Consider the following 17731-nt stretch of genomic DNA (forward strand, 5'->3'; position numbering starts at 1 on the left):
TTTTACAGAGTAAGCTAGGCACATTCGTTTTTGAACCTGACAAGGTTACTTTTGCTATATTACACATTTCAGGAAGGATACAACCACGATGCTCCTTCATACCAGTCGCTCAGACCTGCTGTTGCCTGTGCAGATGTCCCTTTGCAGGAAGTCCCATTTGACTGGTTTCATCTAGAGACTCGGCAGCCGTGGCTCTACAGCATGGCAGGCAGAATGGGGGTGGAAATATGAAAGAAAAGAAAAGAAAAGAAATCTTATCTTGAAGAGCGTCTCCTATGAACCAATTAGCAGGAACTGTAGAAACTGTAGAACTGCAGAAACAGGACCTGCGATATATTCGCATGAACAAGAAGGGGCGGAATGTAGGGGAAAGAACACTGGATAGGACATCACAACACTTGGCTCTATTCCCAGCTTCAGCTTTAACTGTGTGACCTTGAGCAAATCACACCTGGTTTCCGTTTCCTCAAAGGGAAGACTGGACTAGGCAAACCCTATGGGAATTTTCCAGCTGTAAACTTCTATGATTCTAAGAATCACAGGCACTCAAGAATGTCAATAAGAATGCTGTCAAATTGGCAGAATTAATTTTTTTCCAGCTATTACGTTAATTACCCCTACGCATTCCTCAACTCTGATAATAAGAATACATCTCAGACTCTTGGTAGGACAGGGACCCTTGAGTTCTCCCAGGGTCTGCATGTATGTAAGGAAGAGGGACTGGCTCTAAATCAGCATAAGAACGTCTCCCGGAGGCCTCTGTATTGCAATTAAAGCAATCTTGGAACATGTGGTTCCTTACCAAGTTCAGCCACATCAAACAAACGTTTGCAGGCTGGTAGGACTGCCTAATTATCTGCAAGGATATGCTATAGCTCTATTGCTAAGATAAATGCTTTCAAAGATCACATTCTGAGATTCTTAGATTTACTTTTTTTTTCTTTTTATTGTTATTGTTATCACCTCCTAAACTGAACGACCCTGAAGTTCGGAGTATGAGGAACTAACACAGAGAGGCAGTGGGACTGAATGGTCAGTTTAAGCCTGGGTGTGACTGAACTAAGTCTTCTTCAGGTTACAGATGACTCATGTGATAATTCATTTACCGAAAGACATATATGTAGATGTAGCATCTTCAAGGAGGTTAAACGTCTCAGCTGTGTCATTATTTTGAGTGGGTATTCTATCTGAAGTCTGACTACAGGTGTAACCAAGAAATCAAGGCTTAAGGGATGATTTTGATTACTGAATTATTATATAGATATTCCTATTTGTCTTCTGGTATATTGGAGTAGGCAGAGGGAAATTCCTGAAATCTCTAAATTGTAATCCAGCTGCCTTGATCTCTGATAATGATTGTATAGCCCTTATCTTCTGCCCCTGGTTGTAAAAACCTTGTGACTAACTTTCATTTGTATCCAGTTATCCAGTTTTTCAACTTTAGAATCTTATAATTACTGAAGACAGCCCCTGAGGTTTATTAATGAAGGGTCTTCGGTCATCCCAGAACCAACCCATCACAAGTCCAAAGTTATCCTGGTAATGGAGCCAAAGTGGGCCCGCCTGACATGTGTAATAGATTAAAGTCTAAGCTAAGATATAAATCACTTATATCTCATTCCATCATTTTCTTACATACGTTCTCTAAGCATGTAATCAATCTGCACATGCTCAATAATTAGATCACCTCTAATTACATCATCTGGGGCCACTGTGCTCATTATTTTAAACTCTACCCATCTTTCTTTGCTAATAAAACTCTTAGAATTACTGCAGTTTGGGGAGACAGATTTTGGGCCGCTAGGCCATCTGCTCTCCTACTATGCGCCTAGAAATAAACTCTTTCTCTCTTTGAAACCCCGATGTCCCAGGAATTGGCTATTGAGCACATCAGGCAAAGGAATACACAGCCTTTGTCCAGTAACATCGGGACTGATTTCCAGCTTGGTCCCTTTAGTCTTCTTTAGCTTTTGAGCTCCAAAATCATATCCAAACAATGAGGTGGTACCTAATTTGATGTAGGATATGGAGACATGCAGACAGGTAAGAAAAAAACAAGGTAAAGTATAGTACAGCCTTCAATCCAAATGGAAACAACATCTAAAATATTAGAACATTTTCAATTGCAAGTAACCAAACACTCAGCCCAAATGGGCTTTAAAAATGAAGATTTTTTTTTTTTAAATCTCAACTAATAAGCTATCAAGCTCCAAGGGGACTAAAACCAGAGCTTCAATGGCATAATCAGAAACCCAAATTCACTCCAGCTGTCTGTTCTGTCATCCTCAGAGTATTAGTTTTGGCCTTGGGTAGCTGCTTCCAGGGTTTCATGACACTTTCAGCTGTGCATGTGTCGCAGACCAGGGAGGGCTGGCTTTACAGGAGAACAACTTGAGCAGTCACACAAAGCCCAGGGTGCAGGGGGACCCTGTACCCAGAAAGGCCTCATGCCCAAAGCGCCTTGTGTTTGTTTAATGCTCTGCTATTGCCTTTTTGGAGTTCTTAATGATTTTATCTTTGAATTTGTATGTTGTAAGAATGGGACAATGGAACACAATGGGACAATGGGTGGGAAATGGAGCATACACTGGAGCAGAGCAGGTCAGCACATGGTCAGCACCCCACCCCCTGTTCCTTGCTGCTCCATTCACTGTGATGCCCCATGAACAAAGAATTCTGGTGGACGCACAAATTCTGCTGCACCCACAATGCATAGGAGTCCAGCAGGACACAAAGCATGTTACATCTACAACGGACTAAACAGACGAGGGTGGGGGTGAGGGTAGGGGTTGGCTAACAATCCCAAGAGTCCACCCTTTCCAACAAGAACATGCTTTGAATGCAGAAAGAAGGCAATAGCATCTTAAGAAAGACAAAAGACCCAGGGACCCCATACTATCTTTCCTATCTCAGGTTACTTCCCTATATCAGCCCATCACTTATTCTGAAAAACGCTGACCAAGAAGGAAAGGTGCAAGTGCTAATACTTCAGTGGAGTATTACAGAAGACATCCCACTAAAATTCCGACCTGAAGCTCCAGAGGCCTCAATTTCTTGCCCTGTTCCTATCTCTTGATTTCTGCCACTTTTTTTAATCACAAAGCATCAGAGTAAGTACTAAGTTGTATGTAATTGTTATTTGCTCTTAAAAGTCTGCCAAAACAGAATCTTATCTTTGTGGAACTGCCCAGAGCTGCCTCAGGTGGATGACCCTATTCTCCTTTCCTAGACTTTTGCAACAAAAGAGCCTCATCAACTTGGTGTGTACTCCCCCAACCCAGGAACATGCACTTCCTCAGCCTTCCAAGACCATTTTGATAAGGAAGCTGGAAGACTTTCATTTCAATGTACACCCTCTTTAGTGTTTACATTTCTTACTAGGTGCGTGGCCTATCCATAAGAGGGATTTGATATGTATATTTTTAGATTGCCTACTCATTTCTTTGAAAGACCAAAATAAATAACACCAAACCCTTTCATGCAAATTAAAGAAAAAAATCACCCTTCCAAGGTTATACTATTAAAGAATATCACAAGGGAGCTAAAATTAATCCCAGAAGAAAGAGTAACATCAAAATGTCCAAGGCCAGCCACCATTTCTGGAAAATTCTTGCAAGCCACCTTGCGCCAGTTTGAAAACTGTTGTATACCCCAGAAAAACCATGTTTTTTAATCCTCATGCAATATTGCTAGGTGGGATCATTTCTATTGTTTCCATGGAGATGTGACCCACCTAATTGTGGGTGGCACCATCTTTTTTTTTTTTTTTGCATGGGCAGGCACTGGGAATCGAACACAAGTCTCCAGCATGGCAGGAGAGAACTCTGCCTGCTGAGCCACCGTGGCCCACCCAGTGCCCTTTGATTAGGTGGTTTCTATGGAGAAATATCTCCACCCATTCAAGGGTTACTTATTAGATTCCTTTAAGAGGGAACCATTTTGGAAAAAGTTTGAGAGCCCACACAGCGAAAGACCTTTGGAAATGAGGAAGGAAAATGCCCCCAGGGGAGCCTCATGAAACAAGAAGCCTGAAGAGAACGCTAGCAGATGTCACCATGTGCCTTCCCAGCTGGCAAGAAGTGTCCAGAAGCCAAAGATCCCAGCAGATGCCAGCCACGTGCCTTCCAAGCTGACAGAGATGTTCTGAATGACATCAGCCTTTCTTGAGTGAAGGTAGTCTCTTGTTGGTGCCTTAATTTGAACATTTTCATGACCTTAGAACTGCCTTAGAACTGTATATTTGTGACTTAATAAATTCTTTTTATAAAAGCCATTCCATTTCTGGTATATTAAATTCCAGCAGGTTTAGGAAACTAAAATACCTCTGATCACCCCGGGATCATACTTTGAAAACAAGCAGGGCAGAGTTCCCTCCCATTCTTAAATAACCCATTCCCAGGCCAGGACCTCACTCCCGGCTGCCTTCCTGCCTGCCAGACCCCCTCCTTCCTCAACAGCTGGGTTTCAAAACCATGCAGAAGAAAGGAAGTGGGTCACGTGGGGAGCGCATGCCAGAAGTGGGGACATTTCCTGCAACCAGAAGTGGAAGGGGCAGAGCTGTGGTGGTTTCTTCTTCCTTATTCCATTATATTTTGTTTTGCTTTAGCAACTTTCCAAACTGATTCATGCGTGAACTTGTTAGGGAATAAGCAAATACTATTAGAGCCAGAAGGGACTTGAAGCTCAGCCTTCTGGGGAGAGTGACACTCCCAAAAACATCCCGACAGTGAGTATCAGAGCAAGAGCTAGAACTCAAGGCTTCATGTTCCTGGCCCACAATATTTAATTTCAACAATATCTAATTTCCCAGAGGCCCGTTATGGTTTGTCCAAGACCAGTGTTTGTCCCAGAAACATGATAAGAAGACAACTGTCATGTTTCCATTGCCACATTACAGCTTATCAAATTGAAAAACAGAATGCCAATGTAAAACTCAACCTCCATGACTAAAAGCAACCTGAAAGATTTCTTTCTATTTTTTAAATAAGATTGGAGAGTGTGGTAGATGCAATATGACTACCTAGGGCAGTTTCTCAACTTCACTGCTATTGACATTTTTTTGCTGGATAATTCTCTGTTGTGTGGGCCTGTCCTGTGCATTACTGGATGTTTAGCAGCATCCTGGCCTCTACTCACCAGGTATTGGAAGCATCCTCAAAGTTGTGACAATCAAAAGAGTCTCTAGACTTCTCACCTGCCACGCGGGAGACCCAGGTTCGATTCCCGGCCCATGCGTTGCCCCCCCCCAAAAAAAAAATTCAAAAAATGCAATAACAGGATGGTCACATGGAAAAAGAATAAAATGTGACCCCCACCATACAGCTTAAAAAAATTAATATACTAATAATACCTACATATTGATTATAAAATACAACAATACAGAGGTATCAATAGTTTAAAAAGTGGAAGTCCCTATCTTGCTCCTTTACCTTTGGGTAGCATCTAATAGCAGTTTGTTGTAATTTTTCTGGATCTTTCATCATGCATTTATATAATAGAGATGTAATTAAAATCTTAATAATATTTAATGTGCTTGTAGGTTTATTATTCTAGGCTTATTGTTCTGTGATTTCTTTTTAAAGTATTTCTTAGAGTTCTTTCCTTATCAGTACATGAGCCTCATTTGTTTTTGCTTTTCAGATTAAATCAACTTTATAGACGTAAAATTTGCAGACAGTAAAATGCATCTATTTGACAAATATACACCTGTTCTACCACCATTGCAATCAAGGTATAATACATTTCAGTTACTCCAAAAAGTTCCCTTGAAGCCCTTTCCCACTCAGTCCTTTCCACCTCTAGCCCCAGGCTACCAGTTTTCTGCTTTCTATCACTATAGCTTAGTGGTGTCTTTTCAATAGTTTACATGTACAGTAAATGAAATCATACAGTATGTGCTCTTTTTGTGCCTGGCTTCTTTCTTTCATTATAATGTTAGTTGCCTGTATTGGTAGTTTTTTCCCTTCATTGCTAAGTGCCCTGTTCCATGGATATACCTCTATTTATCTGTTCACTTATTGGTGAACATTTGTGTGGTTTCTAGTTTGAGGAATAATGCTACTATAAACACTTGGAATCAAGTCGCTGTGTGCACATGCATTTATTCCTCTTGGATAAATTTCTAGGAGAGTGATTGTTGGAATTCATGGCAAGCACAGGTTGAACTTTATAGAAAAGAGTCAAATGATTTTCCAAAGTGGTTGTACCAAAGTATATTCCCAACTGCAGGGCATGACAGTTCCAGTCGTTCTGTAATCTGCAGCAAGCTCCTGTTAACTTTTCTGAGTTTCAGTTTTCCTCAGCAACAATATGTAGATGAGGTGTCTGCCTCTCAGAGTTTGGGGAAGGATCACATAAGATTGTGTTTACCCCAGTGCCTCGAAAATAGTAGAGTTCAGTATATGTTATTATGGATTAAGGTTGTACCGTTACATGTGTTTAAGATAATGTAATGTTTGACCATACTGACCTCTCAGTTATTTTCCTACTTTCCTCCAATGCTTCACCTTCAAACTTCTTGAAAAATCCACACTTTCTGCCTTTTCTCACCAACTTACCAAGCCACAGCCATCTGACTTCCAGTCGCACTGCCACCCTGAAAAGTCTCTCTCAGTGTCCCCAATTGCTTTGATGCAAATGATTCTTTGGTTCCAAAAGATCAAGTGAATCCACAAGCCCAGTTCTAATTGTCTGCTGGACACTGTCATGGTGGCTATTCTCTTGGCCTGCAATATCTTTTCTCCATCGCCACCCAAAAAAAGCTTTTCCAGCCTTCAAAATGTTCCTCAAAGGCCACCCTCTCGTGAACCTTCCTCAATCTCTTAACTTCTGACTTTCTAGAGCTCAACCTTCTATCTCTGTTATTAATTTCTCAAAAACAAATGCAGATGTTGAATGCATAAAAACTCATAGCCATAGCTCAGACTTTTAGAAAAGGAATGCTGCATTTAAATCTACAGTCTGTGCCATTTTCTTTTATGTAACCTGAGAACAGTTTTTTTTAACTTCACTTTCGTCTTCTGAATTATGGAAACAAATATAATGCCTACCTGATAGGGTTGTAGTGAGGATTACAGGAGATAATATATATACAGTAATTACAACAGCCCCTGACCCATACAAGTGCTCGATAAAGGCTAGTTTCTAATGTCAAAGACAAAATGCCAAACGAGTAAGGGAAATGGTTTTATTCAGGCTCTTGCAATAGGGAGAAGACCCCAGATCCAAAGAGGAGCAGGTGTCTCCACAGGGTGGTTTTGCCTTAAGATTCCAGAGGGAGGAATATAAGTTATGGGGCGGGTGTTAAAGTGAGGGTTGCTGTTATAATCAGAAAGGATTATAAGAAACATCTATCTCTGTGTCTAATGATTTTGAGCATGCAGGGGACAAAGACTGGGAATCGGGAGGGGCCGTGCCTGGTTTTGTCGCAGGTCAACGAGGTACCATCTGTGAGTCTCACGGGAGTTACAAAAAGAGTGGACGGCGCTCTGTATCCGAGTCATAAGGGAGAAGTGTGGTTCTTCATTAGAAGCAGTTTCCAGACCACAAAGGGGTGGGCGGTTAACTGCCATTGTGTTACAGAATCTAGTAGCTGAGCTCACTTCACCACTGTCACTGAGGAGATCTGCTTGTTTGCTCTGCTCCCCTGCAAGCCTCTGTTAGCCAGTGGGGGAAATGGATAGAAAAGGATCTAAAAGGCAAGCCAGCTACTGAAAGGAGCTCCTTGAAGAGAGCAATACAGAGCTTTCAATGTAAAGAAAGCTTCCACCGGGTGAGGCAGGTTGACAGAGGGAATGGAGGAAGCAGCAGGACGCATGGCTTTTAAGAGAGAAAAGATGTTAAGCAGTTGCCAGGAGACAGTGAACTGGAGGGACCCATAAGTAAAGGGTTTCAGATTTTTGTTTTCAGAACTCTCACTCTGCACTGACCCAGGTAATGTCTAATCCCTTGCCCCTTCACTTCTAGAATCTTCTAGAAAACATGTACAAGACTCTTCAGGACTTTTAGAGCCTGGTTGGCATTCCTTTTGTGTCTGCCCTGTGCTGGGAAAGGCCTGGGAGCAGGAAAGCTAGGAAGCTCGGCTCACCATGCCCCACCCCCTCACCCCACCCCCACCCTGCTCCCCAGGGAATCTCACCTGCTTAGATGAGTACTGGTGTCTTATCACCTCCTCGAACCGACCGTAAATCAGATGAGGGCGGGCTCTATACGTTTGTACAGAGCAGAGGATTATACAGAAGTAATTTCTGGATCCCTTTGAAAATGTTTATCAATAGATCACCTAACTAATCTAAACTGTTTTTTGTTTGTTTTTGCCCCTAATTATGTTTTCAGCTTGGACCCCCCCCCCGCCCCCAGAGGACAATGAGGTCAAATTCTCCCACTCTTTCCGTGTCCTAATCAGGCAGTAGCTGCACGGCCATCTGAACTCTTCTGAGTTTGTGATAAATGTGTAAACGTTGAAAGAGAAAAGCAAGCAGGCCCCTTTTTTCCCCAAGGCACAGGCGCGGCGGCAGCCGGGACCTCTGAGCCAGAGGGGGAAGGGAAGAGAAAACCCGCTCTGAAGGCCTTGGGTGGGGCCAGAGCTAGAGGTCTGCAGCCCGCAGCTGAGGCTTCAAGAGTCTTGGGGACCCAGCAGCCTCCTTAGCAGATACCCTTTGATGATCTGAATTTAGCCCTGTGTTTGGAAATCTGTTGGGAAATGAGACAGCTGCCAAGAAGAGAGACCGGGGGGGGGGGGGGGCGGGGGGGAGTGAGGGCAGCAGGGCCGGACGACAGGGGAAAATCCCAGCCGGGTCTTTATCCTCACTTGTTAGGCGTTCCCTGTCCACGCTTCCTGCTACTGCGGGTGCTAGCGCCTGGTTTTGCTCTCGGGAGGGCGGGGGGAAGGGGGTGGCGGGGATGGAAGAAGCCTGGGAACTACCGCAGAAGCAGATGAAGGCCAGACTCCCCGCCTGAGTGTGTTTTCTTTTCGGGAGATGCTGCGAGATGCTCCAACCTGAGCCGGGCGGGCTGGGAGGAAGCTGTGCGCGCGCCAGGAGCCGGCGCGCAGGACTGCAGAGGGGCGCGACGTAATTGCATCGCATCGGAGAGTTTTCAGAGCTCTGTTTGGCTCTGCAGTTCTCAAACGCAGACCAGCCCGGCGGGGGGCCGGGGGATGGGGCGGAGGTGGGGGGGGGGGACGGGTGGTTTTATGATCCACTTGTGTACCGTAAAAGCAAACTGCCTGTCTTCCTAAAGGTTTCTGAATTTCCAACTTTTTTAACCGCAATAGAAAAAAAAAATCCAAAAGAGCAAATCGCTGCTAGGGCGTTAGGTTTTCCCTTCGGCCAATGTCCCCACACCTTCCCGCTGAAAATGATTCTTCCAGGCCCTCACCCTGCACCAAAATATGGTATTGTCTCTTGAAACAAAAAAAAATAAAACCTGCCAGAGCTAGCAGATGGAGCTGAAAGTAAGACATGGCATTCCTTTGATATTCACCTCCCAGGAGTAAACACCATTCAACGCCCAGCCCCACCCTCCAGAGAGTGCCATGTCTCAGTGAAAACCTGGGTAGGTGATGATAATACCCTTAAATCAGTTTAGTGTAAGCTTCCATGACACTGTCCCTGCCCAGGAACATTTTTCATTAAGAATCAGCTGAACTAGCCTACTTAAAATTAGACCTAAGAATCACCCCCAAGAGAACCTATTTTGTTGCTCAGAAGTGGCCTCTCTCTCCAGCCAACACAACAAGCAAACTCACCACCCTCCCCCTGTCTATGTGGGACATGACTCCCAGGGGTGTGGACGTTCCTGGCAACGTGGGACAGAAATCCTAGAATGAGCTGAGATTCAGCATCAGGGGAAAACCTTCTCGACCAAAAGGGGGAAGAGTGAAATGAGACAAAATAAAGTGTCAATGGCTGAGAGATTCCAAACAGAGTTGAGAGGTTATCCTGGAGGTTATTTTTACGCAATTAAATAGATATCACCTTGTTATTCAAGATGTAACGGAGAGGCTGGAGGGAACTGCCTGAAAATGTAGAGCTGTGTTCCAGTAGCCATGTTTTTTGAAGAGGATTGTATAATAATATACAATGTGACTGTGTGGTTGTGAAAACCTTGTGTCTGATGTTCCTTTTATTTACCTTGTCAACAGACGAGTAGAACATACAGAATAAAAATAAATAATAGGGGGAACAAATGTTAAAATAAATTTAGTTTGAAATGTTAGTGATCAATGAAAGGGAGGGGTAAGGGGTATGGTATATATGAATTTTTTTCTGTTTTCTTTTTATTTCTTTTTCGGAGTAGATGCAAATGTTCCAAGAAATGATTATGATGATGAATATGCAACTATGTGATGATATCGTGAATTACTGATTATATATGTAAAATGGAATGATCCAAAATTAAGAATGTTTGTGTTTGGTGTTTTTTGGTATTTTAAAAAAAAAATTTTTTAAATTAAAAAAAAAAAAATCAGTTGAAGTCATGTGCTGGGCCAGCAGATATGACTGCCAAAGTGGTATCCGATCACAAAGTGAGCCCTCTCTCCTGTTCACAACGTTCCCAGGTCTGCATGTGTCCCGGCATTTGTTTGCAGCGCAAGGAACTGTTGCATACAATCCTGCTACCCCATAGAGCTGCTGGAGCTGCCTGCTAGGGGAGGTGGTTCCCAAAGAGCCACACATGAGCAGGGAGGCATCTTCAGTCTCCCACCTGGTGCCCCACCTCGCTGAGCTGCCGCGGGGATGAGGAGGGTCATGTAAATAGGAGTCCCCTCAAACCCACACCCCACATACACATGCACATACACAGCTTGTGTTCCAACTAATTAGAGCCAGGAGTCTGTTGAGATTAAACAGAGTTCATGTGAGTGATCTGGATGGAGAAAGCCATCAGGTCCTAAAACAGATCCCCAGATTCTGGCCTTCATCTCATTTAAGAAAGACATTGTATATATATTCTTGGAGTAAATAAAATAATGAGGAGACAAGAAAGAGAAAAGGAAAATAGTTTGCAAAAGTCATCCTTCAATTCCCCAAGGGGAGCAACGCTCAGCATCTAGAAAGGGCTTAATCTGTACTTGAACCCTGCACAAAGTAGTGGCTGTGCTTGGCCTCTCCATGGACATACCAATCCCATGAGCACACTGGGCAGCTGCTTATGCAGCCACACCTCCATGTGACCAGTTTGTCCTTAAAGTTGGAGGTCACCGAGCAGACGGACCCATCTCCATGTGCAAAGTGTCTTTCCTCTTTCCATGACAAGCCTGTACTTCTCAGCCCTAACTAACCTCTTCCAAAGGTTAGGGCTGGTGTCCTGCAGCTCAGTGACCTGCTAGTTAACCTCAGGACACCAAATGAAAGTATGAGACCTTTCAATCTCCTGCTGAAGATGTCTTATTTGCCAGGGCTATGACAAATACCATATAGTGGGGTGGCTTATACAACGGAAATTTAGTGGCTCATGCCTTCAGAGGCTGGAGAGCTTGCTTCCTCCCAGGGTCAAGGAAGCAATCCTTGGGTTCCTTGGCTTTCCCATTACATGGCAATGTCCTCTCCTTTCTCTTCCAGCTTCCTAATCTTCCCACGGCTTTCTCACTTATAAAGCTTCTAGTAATAGGATACAGTCCATCCTAAATCAGTTGGGCCACATCTTAACTAAAAATAACAACTTCAAAAGGCCTCATTTGAGAATGGGCTCACACCCACAGGAATGGAAGTAAGATTAAGAACATGTCTTTTTATGGGGTGCGTCATTCAGCCTATCACAGATGACAAGAGAGAAATTGGGGTTGCAAAAGGAGAAAGGCCAGGATGCAATCCTGGGGTCAAAGTGCCAGGGATTGGCAAGTATCGTTCTGCACCTTGACATCTGAGGACCTTTAAGGGTCAAAATTCCAGAAGCCAACCCATGCTTGTGCAGAAAGAGCTGGGTTCAAACCATGGGGGCGAACCGTTGATCTTCTCGTTCAATCCTATTTTCAAACAGATTTAACCTCCTTTCTAACTCTGTCGTTAACAGGCCTTCTGGAGATTGGATGGGGCCAGTTTGAGGTCGGCATCCCCATCTCTACCGAGTTAATGAGCAGTGAGAACACTAAAGGTGGACAAGAAGGGGCAATAGTCTCTAAATGAAACCCAAACTGAACAAATGGCTGAGTGTGGTCAGTGGACAGAGAAGTATATCCACTGGTAGAAAGTATGCCTCAACACAGTCAGAGGAACTCCTGGTTCGCAGAAACACACAGCAAAACCCCTTCATAGCACGGAGGTTGCCGAAGGCACAGATTCCAAAAGGGAAGTCCAAAAAAAAAAGTCTCCAGGGACACAGGTATAGGAAACTTTTCATAGGGAGTCCCGAGGCCAGGCCCATGGCTGGTTAGGCAGGGATCCAGGAAGCAATCACGTCACAGCATTCCCAGGGTGGAGGCAGAGCCATCCACAAACAAGCACAGGAATGCAGAATGGGCTAGATGCAGGCAAAGAATGGAGAGAACATCAGCCAAGGAGCCAAAGGTCTGGAAAGAGCAACTGCCAAATAACTAGATCTTTAAACATCGAAATGAATAAGAATAATCAAGACTAGTTTATGTCTTAAGCTTTTCTCTGCAATTCATTTGTTCATTCATTCATTCCCCTGCCATGTTCTAGAACAAATTTCAAGAAGCTCCATATCTACATACCTCCTGGGGGCTGGAAAGGGCCCCTCAGCAGACGAAGGAGAAGGGAAGCACAGCTGGTCATTGCACTTCTAAGCTGTGGCTTTTTAGTCACTGAGAAGTACTTTTTGTTGACTGATGAGAATAAACATTTAAATGGGCATTTAGACTGTCTGTGGTCCTCTTGTGGTTGAGTAAGAAACCTCATCTCATTGGAAGATGCTCCCTTCTGACACCAGGCTTTGAAGGCAACACCCCAAGCAGGCCAGGTGTCAGTGCAGAATTCTTGATGCGTTCAGCATTTTCTTTGTCTCTCCAGCTGGTTTTCAGATCCTGACAAGAGTATGCATTTCCCCCTAAAGTTTCATAGGACACAAAGGAAGCTTTTGTGCCATGGAACTTTGGGGAGGGATTTTGGGCTTTTTTGCCTGTGGTTTGTGCCTATCACTTCTATTCCTCTACTGGGCCATACTGGAAAATTGGAGACACCTTCTGCAATCAGGGGTATAAAGGAGGTTGGGTTGAGGAGGCTAAGCTCAGGAGGTCAAGATGCCAGCCCCTGTCGTCATACTTGCATCCCCATGGCTATATATAAAAAGGATTGCTCTAGAGCAGGGTTTCTCAACCGTGACACTTTTGCAATTTAGATAATCCTTTGTGATGGGGGCCTATCCTGTGCATTTTAGGATGCTTACAGCATCCCTGGCCTCAACCCATTAGATGTCAATAGCACCCCCTTTCACAGTTGTGGCAATGAAAACTGCCCCCAGACACTGCCAAATGTTCTCAGGGTATCAGGGGGTGAATGGTTACCTGTTAAGAACACTTGGCTAAATCCTAAAGAACACCTAGGGCAGTTATAAGATTCCACAGGGGTTACAGGCACTAGAATAACTTGCCATAAACCTATGACCTCTAGATGGATCCCTGGTCCAGATAAGTCCTGAAACCTAGCCCAGCCTCTCCAGAACATCCAGAACATCCCTACCCCATATTAGTGACAAACCCTTCCAATATCAACAAAAACTGTGAAATTGTAACCCTTGTCAAAGTCTGAAATACAATTAATTGTGGTGCTGTGCTTGGAAATTTATAACTTTTTTGTATATATGTTATTGGTCACAAAAAAAAAAGAAGTGAAAAAAGTCGATTGTGATGATAAGAAAGTATTTAAGCCCTCTAGCCTCCTATATTCTGGAGCAGCTAGAAAGAAAAATATGATAGGATCTTACGGTAGCCCATGACAAAACAAAGAGTGCTTTGAAAACTATTGCTTTTTTATTTCTCTGCTTCGTATATATGTTATAGTATACAATAAAAAAAGTTAAAAAAGAAAAAAAAAGAGCACTTGTCTAGAACTACACCATCCAATACAACAGCCACATGTGGCTATAGGACATTCGAAACGTGGATTGTCCAAACTGAGATGTGCTGTTAAGTATAAAATAGACACTGGGTTTCAAACATTTAACTGAAAGAAAAGATCGTTTTAAAAAAATCTTATTGTTATATTTTGCATTGTAAATTTGTTTTATATTACAAATTAACTTCTCATTTTATTTTATATTAAATATAAATACATCTATTACATAATTTATTTAAATATATGCATATATTAACATATATTAATGATTATTCTCATTTTTACATTGTACGATTTTCCCCATTTTCTGTTGATTACATGTTGCAATGATAATATATTTAATACATGGGGTTACATAAGATATAACAATTAATTTTGCCAGGTTGTTTTGTTTCGTTTTGTTCGACTTTTCTAACCTGGTTCCTAAAAATAATTGAAATTACACGTGTGGCTGACATCATGGCCGTGTGACCTCTCCTGGTCAGCGCTGGTCCAAATTCCCTGTTAATGACTTACTACAGCAGGAGAAAAAAAAAAAAAAAAAGCCATTATCCGCAATTATTTGCGGTTGTGATGGACCAGATGGCCCAGGCATAACCCAGGGCGTGTTCAGGGAATCTGTCCGCACACCTCCGAGCCTCGCTCGCTCTGCGTTTTGAGTCTCTCCTTCCTGCGGGATCAGCTAAGCCACGTCTGCGGCGTCAGCATTTGGAGGGGAAGCCCTGCTCCGCTCCCCCTTAAAGGAAGCAGCCGGACGCCAACATCCTGCTCTGGCCCGTGACGGAGGCCACCGTGGGGACACACGAGCAGAAGCGGGGGCGGGGAGCCTCCCTGGCCGTGGTGACTTTCTAGCCCCACACCTCTTCAGCTCCCCGCAGGGCCGCGGCGCCCAGGTTTGCTAAGCACGTTTGCCTGCCTCCCGCGTCCTGATTGTCCCCTGAGCCCGACGCTAGGGGTCCCCATTATCGCAATTGGCCAGCACCGACGTGGGTTTTGTTCTAGAAACTTGGGTCATGGGAAACGGTAATTTCTTCATTTTTATCAGACCGAAGTCAATGGCACTGAGCTTCAGCGCCACTGGCGTGGTCAGGAATTCCATCATAGCCATCTGGCTAATGTCACTTCGCACCCCAGACCCTGCAAGTTGTTTGAAAGGCAGACGTGCCAGGGCGGAAAGCAAAGGAGAACATTCGAGGCGGCCCCCTCTGGTTTTCTGTCCCCTGCTCAACCCTCGTGGGCTCACTGCCTTGGTCCACCTGGTAGCTGGAAGAGGAAAACTGGAGCATCCAGGCCCTTCCAAGGTTTAGCCCCCTCCCAGGCTGAGACTGACAGCCCAGGGCTCACATTCCTACGAGTTCCCCTGAGATCTTCAACCCACCAGCTCTTTTCCTAGCCTCGGGAAAGCACCCTCTCCTCTCTGCTTTGCAGCTTTCTCCCGTCACTAAGGCAAAACAAAACAGAGAACACCAGCTTCCATTGCCTCCCCCCATGCACACACCCCATCCTTTGGGCATTCTCTGGAATTATCTCCTAAATGATTTTAAGCTTTCCAAACAAAATCCAGCAGGGTGGGTTGGGATCCAGGGAAAATCTGCTTTGGGTCCAGCCCCACAAACCTCCCAGCAAGATAAGGATTCAGAGAACCTTCTTGCAAGGCAGGCAGAAAAAATACAACAGACAAAACACAGTTTAAGGTCTCTGTAAATTAGACAGTTTCTCCCAAATGGAGAAACCAAGACTCTACAGGGTCGGATGAATTGTATCAATATTACATTTCTAGTAAACTCAGAAACCCAGGAACTTGGACTCCATCTAAAGATATAGGGACGCCTCTGTACGTGGGACAAGACTCTCAGGGGTGTAAACCTCCCTGGTAACCTGGGACAGAAATCCTAGAATTAAATGGGACTCAGCATCAAGGGATTGAGAAAACCTTCTCGACCGAAAGGGGGAAGAGAGAAATGAGACAAAATAAAGTGTCAGTGGTTGAGAGATTTCAAACAGAGTTGAGAGGTAATCCTGGAGGTTATTCTTACACATTATAGATATCCCCTTTTTAGTCTAAAGTATATTAGAGAGGCTAGAGGGAAGTGCCTGAAACTGTAGAGCTGTGTTCCAGTAGCCATGTTTCTTGAGGATGATTGTAGAATGATATAGCTTCCACAATGTGACTGTGTGATTGTGGAAACCTTATGTCTGATCCTCCTTTTATCTACGGAATGGACAGATGAGTAAAACATATGGATTAAAAATAAATAAATAATAGGGGGGAACAAATGTTAAAAAAAATTAATAGATGGTTACATGGGGAAAAAAGTACCTATTGCAAACTATGGGCTATGGTTAACAGTAATATTTCAATATTCTTTCGTTAACAGTTAACAAATGTACCACACCAATACTACAGGTCAATGGTGGGGGGGGGGTGGGGGATAAGGGGGTTGGGAGGATTTGGGTTTTATTTTTTATGTTTATTTCCTTTTTGGAGTAATGAAAATGTTCCAAAACTGATCATGAGGATGCATGCGCAACTACATGATGATACTGTGAGCCAGTGATTGTATACTTTAGACAGTTTGTATGGTGTGTAATAAAATCGTATTAAAAAAAAAGATATTGGGAGGTGACACACCCTCCCCCCCAACCCTGCACGGCTTTCTGGCAGATTACCACAGTGCATGGAGAGGGTCAGCCAGCTCACGCCACTAGCGACCCTAGGAAAGGGCAGCTAAACTCCCAACCCTTATTCCTATTTCTAAAAAAGCCCCTTTCTCTTAAGAAATGCTCACTGTTACACAGCCACCATGCTCCAACTGATCCCCTTTTCTTTTGAGCCTAGAAGTGGGACAGGAACATTTAAGCCAAAACTTGTTAACAGTTCAAGTGAACGCACAGCTAGACACCCTAGTTCACAAGATATCTTTCTCAGCTCTCTGCAAAAGCAGTGTTGGTTGGGGGAGTATTCAGTGGAACCCCCAGGTGCTTCTCAGAGGTGCTGCAAATGTGTGACTCAAATTGCATCATTTTAATTGGGCGCTGTGAATGGGAGATTTCATTGGAGAAGCTGGTTTGGAGGAAGTACGGAAATGCTGTGTTGTTATATCTTATGTAGTGGTTATTTGCCAAGATAATGAAAACTTGGGGTCGAAGTACCCAGTCATAAGATTATAGAATCAGTCTTAAAACTGGAAAGGACTTTGGCCATACACCAGGCCCAAGGCTGTTGCACAATGTAGGAATCTGCACTCAGATACCTGATGCTCCAGCGTGTGAAGTTCTCAAAGCAGCAGAACTGAAAAGAGGTGGTCAATGCCCCCAGCAGAAATCAGAATTCCAGAACCTGACATCGCTTCTACTACGGATGTTCAGCAAAGGCTCCTGGTGAACTTTAAAGAAGAAATGTACTACTCTACTCAATCATTTTATAAAACCCTACTTGGCTAAATAATGGAACTAGAAAGATCTAGCTATAAAAAGAAAACACAAAAACATGGTTTTAATGAGATATGGGAGGATATGAGACAAACAAAACAAAAATCACATCCTCCAAGTAAATGGTAACTTCTTACAACACCGGATACCTGTTAAAATTTAGATAAAGAAAAACTGAATTTCACAAACACAAAGTTAAATGAAACAAGTCAGACACACAGGAGTATAGACTGAGTGAGTCCCTGTACATAAAGTTTTAAAATAATGATAATAATACAGGCAAA

Source organism: Tamandua tetradactyla, chromosome 25 (genome assembly GCF_023851605.1).
Source record: "Tamandua tetradactyla isolate mTamTet1 chromosome 25, mTamTet1.pri, whole genome shotgun sequence".
Classification (NCBI taxonomy): Eukaryota; Metazoa; Chordata; class Mammalia; order Pilosa; family Myrmecophagidae; genus Tamandua; species Tamandua tetradactyla.